Raw genomic sequence first — 9,072 nt, forward strand, 5'->3', positions numbered from 1 at the left:
ATTATAATGCAGCATGCATGATACCTAAGAATCTAAGGAATGTAATATTGTACTAGAGCTAAGAATGGCTAGAGGGGCTTATTGGCCCAGCCCTGCTTCGAAGACCAGTGTGGTCAAACATAGGAAGGGGCTAGTTGGAGAATGCAGAGGCTGACGGTGGTCAGGGTTCAGACAGGCAAAGAGGGAAGTTGACTTCGGAAAGAACACATGATAATAAGTACAATATAAACACGAGGGAAAGAAGCAAGCAGGCTACTATATGCAGTGTTTTAGAGTAATATGATATTTAAAGGTAATGAGAAAAGACTGGTATGTTATTGCCATTTCATAACTGTTTTTTTTGTGATTTAAAAGCTTTGCACAAAACAATATCTGATCTCTTCAAGCTAACATTTGAGTTGAAACACTCCTAAATTAAAACTGCTAATGGGAGCCTTGGGCTTTGGTGCAGGCATGGACAAGTCCAAGAAACACACCAGGCACAGCCAGTCACAAAAATGGCACAGAAATGGCATCAAGAAACGATGGTCACAAAGGTATGAATCTATTGGGGGCACCTGGGTGATTTAGTCAGTTAATCGGCTGACTCTTGATTTCAGCTCAGGTCATGATCTCGTGGTGTGGGAGTTGGAGCCCCACGTTGGGCTCTGCGTTCACAGCACAGAGCCTGTTTTGGATCCTCTGTCTCCCTCTCTCTGCCTCTCCCCACCCCTCTCAAAAATAAATAAATGTTAAAAAAACAATTGAAAAAACCCAAAGGTATGAAATCTCTTAAGGGGGTAGACCCCAAGTTCCTGAGGAATACACTTTGCCTGGAAGCACGACAAGAAGGGCCTGAAGAAGATGCAGGCCAACAACGCCGAGTTCATGAGTGCACGTGCCAAGGCTATCAAGGCCCTCGTCAAGCCCAAGATCCCAAACAGTGGCAGCTGCAAGCTCAGTCAATCGACTTGCCTACATCGCTCACCCCAAGCTTGGGAAACGTGCTTGTGCCTGCACTGCCAAGGATCTCAGACTCTGCCGGCCAAAGGCCAAGACCAAGGCCAAGGCCTAGGCTCAAACCAAGGCCCGGGCTGCAGCTGAAACTCCGGCTCCAGCCCCTGCTGCGGCTCAGGTTCCCCAAAGTGCCTGGGCCCCCACAGAGGCTCCGGTGTAGAGCCCTCTGTCTGCCAGGGTGAGGATGGCAGGACTGGTGTGATGCCTGGCCTTCTATCAGCCTCCTGTGCTACTTTTACAAATAAACCTGCGGCAGGATCTGTCAAAAAAAGAAAAAAAAAAAAAAGAAAAACAAACAAAAAACCACAACTGCTATGCATATCCAATAGTATTTTAAAAATAAAATACTGGGGGCAAGGCGTGCCCTAGAATTCACTTGGTTTTATAGTGTGTTTAGGTACAATAATGTCTGTGTGTGTATTGCTTTTATTAATATGACATACTGTGTGATAGCTGGACCTAGCAGCTCCTCAGTTGTGTGTCATATTAAGTAAGAGCAAATTTAAAAAAGAAAACTCTACAGATCCTGGGTGGATGGGGGAACCCTCCTTGACTATTTTTTGCGTGTGGGGGATAAAAGAGCTACCGCACGGCCAGGCAGCCAGGCTGTTTCTGAAACGTGTGTGCTACTTCTAGAATGTCACACAGCTGAGTCGTGTGTGCTCTGAGGAGGCAGAGGACAATGAGTGTGTACACTGGCCGTGCTGCTGTTCAGGGATGGCGACATAGCCGGCCACATGGTCCCCGGGTTTTACACAAGAGATCAAGTCATGCATGGCATTGTCTGAATAGGAACTCGAAAAATTATTAAAGATTTTCTTATGGTTCCTCAACTATTTTTGGTTCATCTGGAAACTGGAAACACTAAAACATGCACAATGGTTATAAAAAAAAAAAACACCTAGGACCTTTGTTTTCATTACTTTGTGAACGCCCTTTTTATACCTTTCACGAAGGTGCTTGGAGAGCCACCACGGCAGCTGGAACCTGAGAAGCCATGATCTTGGAGAGCAGGGAAGCCCAGAGAAGAGAGCCTGACATTTGCTGTCACTTCGTTCCACGATGAATTTGTTGCTTTGAAAGCGGTGACTGAGGGGACGAGGCACTGAGCAGGAAAGGGAAAGATGAGTAGACGCCGAAAAGCTGGGCAAAGTGTATGTTTAGACAGATGCAGGGCTGCAGTGGAAGAGCAGCCCTGGTGACCGCCAAGCTGTCAGTGGGGCCCTGAAGGGCACGCCTACCAGGAACCGGTAAACTAAAAGTCAGCAGAGGAGAAAAGGAATGCAGCCTCCAACTGAACCCCTTGATGAGATGTGAGGTGGGTCCCCTGCCCTGACTACCCCTGGCTGTTAGTGAGCCCGGAGTAAGTTCCTCAGGTGCTTTGTTTTCTTCTTTCTTCTACGGGCAGGTGTTTTCCAGAGCCACCAGAGCTCAGGTAACCCCTGGTGTTTAAGATAATTAGCTTTACGGACTTGTTTTCCTCCTGCGGTGGCTGAAAAAGTGTTTCTGACAGTTTCTAAAACCTAAGCACAGCATACAGGCTTTTCTCTCTGTTCTTTTGGTTTTTGTTTTTTTATTCTTTTTTAGACTTTATGACAGATGTCTAGAACGACAGGTACCAATGTTTTTATAGTGGCTGTCACTGGTTGGCAGGTTTTCATGTGACTTTCACTTTTTTCTTTGAATTTTTAAAATTCCTTTTGGTTTTTAAAATGGATCAGTGCTCTTCTTTTAAATTTTTTTTTAAGTTTTACTTTATATTTGAGAGAGAGAGAGAGCAGGGGAGAGGGAGGGGCAGAGAGACAGACAGAATTTGAAGCAGACTCCAGGTTCTGAGCTGTCAGCACAGAGTCTGACGCAGGGCTCGAACTCCACGAGCAGTAAGATCATGACCTGAGCCAAGTCAGATGCTCAACCGATGGCGCCACCCAGGTGCCCCAATGTTCTGCTTTTAGAAGATAGCCGTTAGGTCCTAAATCTTTTCTAGGCCAAGCACCTTCAAATTCTTTGCCTAATCCACATACAACATGATTTCCAGTCCAATTCTAATTGCTTTCCTTTACATACATCCTCATGCCTCTAGGTGGTAGAGCAGTTCTCTAATTTTGGGCCTCAGAACATCTTTTCACTGTAAAAATTATTGAGGACCTCAATGAGCTTCTGATTATGGGTTTTATCAATATTTACTGTTAAAAGTCAATACTGAAAAAAATTTAGACATTTAAAAATAAAAAAACCATTACATGTTCATGTAAAGAACATCCATAAGTAACAAATAACTGTTTTCCAAAACTTCAGTAAAATGGCATTTTTATATTTTGCAAATCTGACTTCACAGAAGACGGCTGAATTCTCATATCTGCTTCTGTACTCTATGTGTTGGGCTATCTTGTTTTCATTGAATTATGTGGGGGAAATCTGGCCTCATACAGGTAGGAAGTTGGAGAAGGGAAGAGTATATTAATGGCCTTTTCAGATCATTGTAGATATTCTTTAATATTACACAAGTATTCAACAAGTGGTAGTTTCTTAAGGTTAGTTGTAATGTGGCATCTAAAACTGTTATCAATACATTTTTTGTACTCTGTTGCATTAAAATGCATTAGTCTTTCTTGAGCTTTGAATGTATCTTGTTACCTATTGTTCCAATACAAATTACCCCCAAAACTTAATGGCTTAAACTCACATTTTTTTTTTAACATTTTCTGTGCATCAGGATAGGGCAAGCACCAGGATTTTCATTCAAGGCCTCTCATGAGTTGCAGTTATGATGTTGACCCGGGCTGCCATCATCTGAAGGTGTGACTGAAGACAGAAGATCTGCTTCTAACCCCATTCGTGTGGCTGTTGTCAGGATTTTGTTCCCCATATGAGTCTTGAGAGTCCTCAAGACATGGCAGCTGACCTCTCCCAGAGTAAGGGATCCAAGAAAGCACATGGCAGGGCCACAATGTCTTTTATACACTAAAGTCACACACCACCGCTTCTGCTAGGTTCTGTTCACTGACAGATTCACTGAATAGAGTCCACATTCAAGGGGAAGGGAATTAGCTTCCATCTTTTCAAAGGAGAGGTATCAAAGAATTTGTGGACAAATTTATTTTAAAACCAAAATACTCATGATTTTGTAACATCATCATGCAATAGCCAGTGGGAGAATATCTGTTCAAAAATCATGTCAGTATTAGTACTGATCTTACTAGATATCACTACACACTTACTAGAATGGCGAGAAAGTACATTAAAAAAAACCTGATTATAAAAAATGATGGGCAGGATATGGAGAAACTCATACAGTGCAGATGGGAGTGTAAAATGATATGGCCACTATAGAAAAGGGTTGAGTTTCTTATAAAACTGAACATGCATTTATCATACAACCCAGCAATTGCACTATATTGTTCATGCAAAAATATGTATACAGATGTTCATAGCAGCTTTATTCATAACAGCCAATACCAGAAATAACCACCCATGTCTTTCCATGGCTGAACGGTTGAACAAATTTGCGTGTTTCACTCTGGTAGATTCCTGTCATTTCACAAATCTGTTAAGAGGATCCTTTTTCATCATCAAGTCACTGTCAAAAACATTGAATAAACTGGGGTTGATATGAAAGTCCTGAGTCTCCTGAATCTTGTTTGACAATGATTGGCTACTAGGTTGCTCAACGGCTAATTTTATCTAAAGTTACCATTCCGTAAATTATTCACCATGACCAAGTGGAATTTATACGTGGGATGCTGGGCTGGTTCAGTATCTGCAAAACAATCAATGTGATTCATCACATTAATAAAAGAAAAGACAAGAACCATATGATCATCTCAATACACGCAGAGAATTCATTTGACAAAATACAACATCCTTTCTTGATAAAAACCCTCAAGAAAGTTGGGATTGAAGGATCGTACCTAGAGATCATAAAAGCCATATACGAAAGACCCAACGCTAATATTATCCTCAATGGGGAAAAACTGAGAGCTTTCCCCTCTAAGGTCAGAAATAAGACAGAGGTGTCCACTCTTGCCACTGTTATTCAACATAGTATTTGGAAGTCTTAGCCTCAGCAATCAGAAAACGCAAAGAAATAAAAGTCATCCAAATCAGCCAGGAGGAAGTCAAACTTTCACTCTTCGCAGATGACATGATATTCTATATGGAAAACCCAAAAGATTCCACCAAAAAACTACTAGAACTGATTCATGAATTCAGCAAAGTTGTAGGATATAAAATCAATGCACAGAAATCGGTTGCATTCCTTACACCAACAATGAAGCAACAGAAACAGAAATCAAGGAATCAATCCCATTTACAGTTGCACCAAAAACCATAAAATACCTAGGAACAAATCTAACCAAAGAGGTAAAAAATCTATACACTGAAAACTATAGAAAGCTGATGAAAGAAATTGAAGAACACACACAAAAAAGGAAAAATATTCCTGGATAGGAAGAACAAATATTGGTAAAATGTCAATACTACCCAAAGCAACCTACATATTTAACGGAATCCCTATCAAAATAACACCGGCACTCTTCACAGAGCTAGGACAAACAATCCTAAGATTTGTATGGAACCAGAAAAGACTCCAAATAGCCAAAGCAATCTTGAAAAAGAAAACCAAAGCAGGAGGCATCACAATCTCGGACTTCAAGCTGTATTACCAAAGCTGTGATCATCAAGACAGTGTGGTACTGGCACAAAAACAGACACTCAGATCAATGGAACAGAACCCAGAAATGGACCCACAAATGTATGGCCAACTAATCTTTGACAAAGCAGGAAAGAGTATTCAGTGGAATAAAAAGACAGTCTCTTCAGCAGCAAGTGGTGCTGGGAAAACTGGACAGCGACATGCACAAAAATGAACCACTTTCTTATACCATACACAAAAATAAGTTCAAAATGGATGAAGACCTAAATTAAGACAGGAAGCCATCAAAATCCTTGAGGAGAAAGCAGGCAAAAATGTCTTTGATCTTGGCCGCAGCAACTTCTTACTCAACACGTCTCTGGAGGCAAGGGAAACAAAAACAAAAATGAACTATTAGGAGGACCTCATCAAAATAAAATGCTTCTGCACAGCAAAGGAAATAATCAGCAAAACTAAAAGGCAATCGACAGAATGGGAGAAGATATTTGCAAACAACGTATCAGGTAAAGGGTTAGTATCCAAAATCTATAAAGAACTTATCAAACTCAACACCAAGAAAACAAATAATCCAGTAAAGAAATGGGCAAAAGACATAAAGACACTTCTCCAGAGAAGACATCCAGATGGCCAGCTGATACATGAAAAAATGCTCCACATCACTCATCATCAGGGAAATACAAATCAAAACCACAATGAAATACCACCTCACATCTGTCAGAATGGCTGACATTAATAACTCAGGCAACAACAGATGTTGGTGAGGATGCGGAGGAAGAGGATCTCTTTTGGACTGCTGGTGGGAATGCAAGCTGGTGCAGCCACTCTGGAAAATAGTATGGAGGTTCCTCAAAAAATTAAAAATAGAACTACCTACGACCCAGCAATTGCACTCTAGGTATTTATCCAAGGGATACAGGTGTGCTGTTTCGAAAGGACATATGCACCCCAATGTTTATAGTAGCACTATCAACAATGGCCAAAGTATGGAAAGAGCCCAAATGTCCATTGATGGATGAATGGATAAAGAAGAGGTGGTATATATATACAATGGAGTATTACAATCAAAAAGAATGAAATCTTGCCATTTGCAACTACGTGGATGGAACTGGAGGGTATTATGCTAAGTGAAATTAGTCAGAGAAAGACAAAAATCGTATGACTTCACTCATATGAGGACTTTAAGAGAGAAAACAGATGAACATAAGGGAAGGGAAACAAAAATAATATAGAAACAGGGAGGGGGACAAAACAGAAGAGACTCATAAATATGGAGAACAAACTGAGGGTTACGGGAGGGGTTGTGGGAGGGGGGTTGGGCTAAATGGGTAAGGGGCACTAAGGCATCTACTCCCGAAATCATTGTTGCACTATATGCTAATTTGGGTGTAAATTTTAAAAAATAAAAAGTAAAGTTAAAAAAAAATCCTACCTCTTGTATTGCCCTATTTTTAACAAGCCTACTTAATGGATTTTTGGAAATTCATGCACACTCAAGTGATAGTAACATTTTAATAAGTAAATCTATATATATATTCTTCCTTTTAAAAGTAGTACCGGAGTGGCTCCTGCAAATATCCAAGAGCTTCCCATTCTCCATCATTCCTCCTCAATTATGGGCAATGTTCCCACGATCTCATCTGAAATTTCCCCAAATATCTTGGATATTTGTTATCCAAGCAAAATTCTTAAATCAGTTTAAGAAGTAGGATGCCCACCAAAAAAATCTTTATATCCACCTTAGTCATTGTATCAGCCTGCTTACACTACTATAACAAAATACCACAGGGTGACTTCAAAAACAAATGAATTTTCTCACAGTTCTGGAGGATTGAAGTCCAAGATCAAAAGTGCCAGCACAGTTGGGTGTCTGATGAGGCCTCTCTCCTTGGGGTGCAGACAGCTGCCTTCTCAGTGTCCTCATGTGGCTTTTCCTCTGTTGTGTGTAGGGAGAAATCTCTGGTGTCTCTCCCTCTTCTGCTAAGGATACCAGTCCTATTGGATTAAAGTCCCACCCTTAAGACTTTTCTTAACCTTTATTTTTTTTTTCAACGTTTATTTATTTTTGGGACAGAGAGAGACAGAGCATGAACGGGGGAGGGGCAGAGAGAGAGGGAGACACAGAATCGGAAACAGGCTCCAGGCTCTGAGCCATCAGCCCAGAGCCGGACGCGGGGCTCGAACTCACGGACCGCGAGATGGTGACCTGGCTGAAGTCGGACGCTTAACCGACTGCGCCACCCAGGCGCCCCTCTTAACCTTTATTAAAAGCCTCCTTAAACAGCCTCACTTAACCTCCTTAAAAGCCCTATTTCTAAAGATAGTTGTCACATTAGGGGTTAAGGCTGCAACATATGAACTGGGAGGATGGGGGGGATGATGCTTCAATTCTGCTGTCCAATGTTTGTTTTACCATTTTCCAAATATACAATTACAAAAAAAAAATGAAATTGATGAATTGTTTTGTTATTAACAATATACTAATACTACAAGCAATGGACTTGTTTCTTCTTCAGATTTAACTTTCAAACCCTCTTTCATGTTTTCCAGATTTTTTCATAAATTTTGACTCATTGATGCTTTACCATTCTTATGACTTTGTGTCAAATATTCTATTCAATTACGTGTTCTTTCTGTCCCAGAAATCATTAGAAAGATCAGTAGTAGCTCACTTATTTATTCTGTGAATACCCCACCTTCCCCTTCCAGCTGCTTTCTTATCTACTATATTTGATCTTAACTCCTCAAAAAGCTAGCTATGTTTGGGAAAAAGCTGGAAAGCCTAGGACAGCAAAAGTAATGCTGTTCCCAAAAGTATCCTTCTAATATTTCTGAATTGATTAACAAATAGGAGATCAAAAAATAAAAACAAGAGGCTTTCAAATGAGTAAACTGTTTCCAAGCACAAGCTTTGAAAACTTCTTTAAATTTTATGTAATCCATACAAAACTCCAACAGAAAAATACCTATATTCAAAACATAAGTATTGAGGTTTGAAAAGTACAATCAGATGAGCTTTCACTCCCCAATTTCTTTTTTTAAGTTTATTTAATCTCTGCACCCAACATGGGGCTCCAACTCACAATCCCAAGATCAAGAGCCACGTGTTCTACTGACTGAGCCAGCCAGGTGCCCTTTACCCGTAATTTCTAAAGTGCTGGGAAAACTGCTCAGAATTTCAGAAGGTGCAGAGAACAGTCTCTCGTGATGCCTGGAACCTAAATGAACTGCCTCTGACATATCTTAGAGACTCCACCTCCTCATCTTGCTTAGGGGGTCTACCCATGACCAACATTTCACCATCAGTGGCCCCGCTTCATCTTGCTTCCTGTTCAGAGGTGTTTTTAAACAGTAACATATGCTGAAGGGAAAAAAAAATTGGTAGGGATGCATGCCACACTATAAACAATAGTTTCTGGAATACA

The 9,072-nt window shown here is 40.8% G+C and overlaps 1 pseudogene; it reads left to right on the top strand.

The window, feature by feature from the left end:
* The first annotated feature begins 279 nt into the window (after positions 1-279).
* LOC121033089 (60S ribosomal protein L29-like) lies at positions 280-1,156 on the top strand (annotated as a pseudogene).
* The last annotated feature ends 7,916 nt before the right edge of the window (positions 1,157-9,072 follow it).

The sequence above is a fragment of the Herpailurus yagouaroundi genome, unplaced genomic scaffold (genome assembly GCF_014898765.1).
Source record: "Herpailurus yagouaroundi ecotype Mexico unplaced genomic scaffold, PumYag 142, whole genome shotgun sequence".
Classification (NCBI taxonomy): domain Eukaryota; kingdom Metazoa; phylum Chordata; class Mammalia; order Carnivora; family Felidae; genus Herpailurus; species Herpailurus yagouaroundi.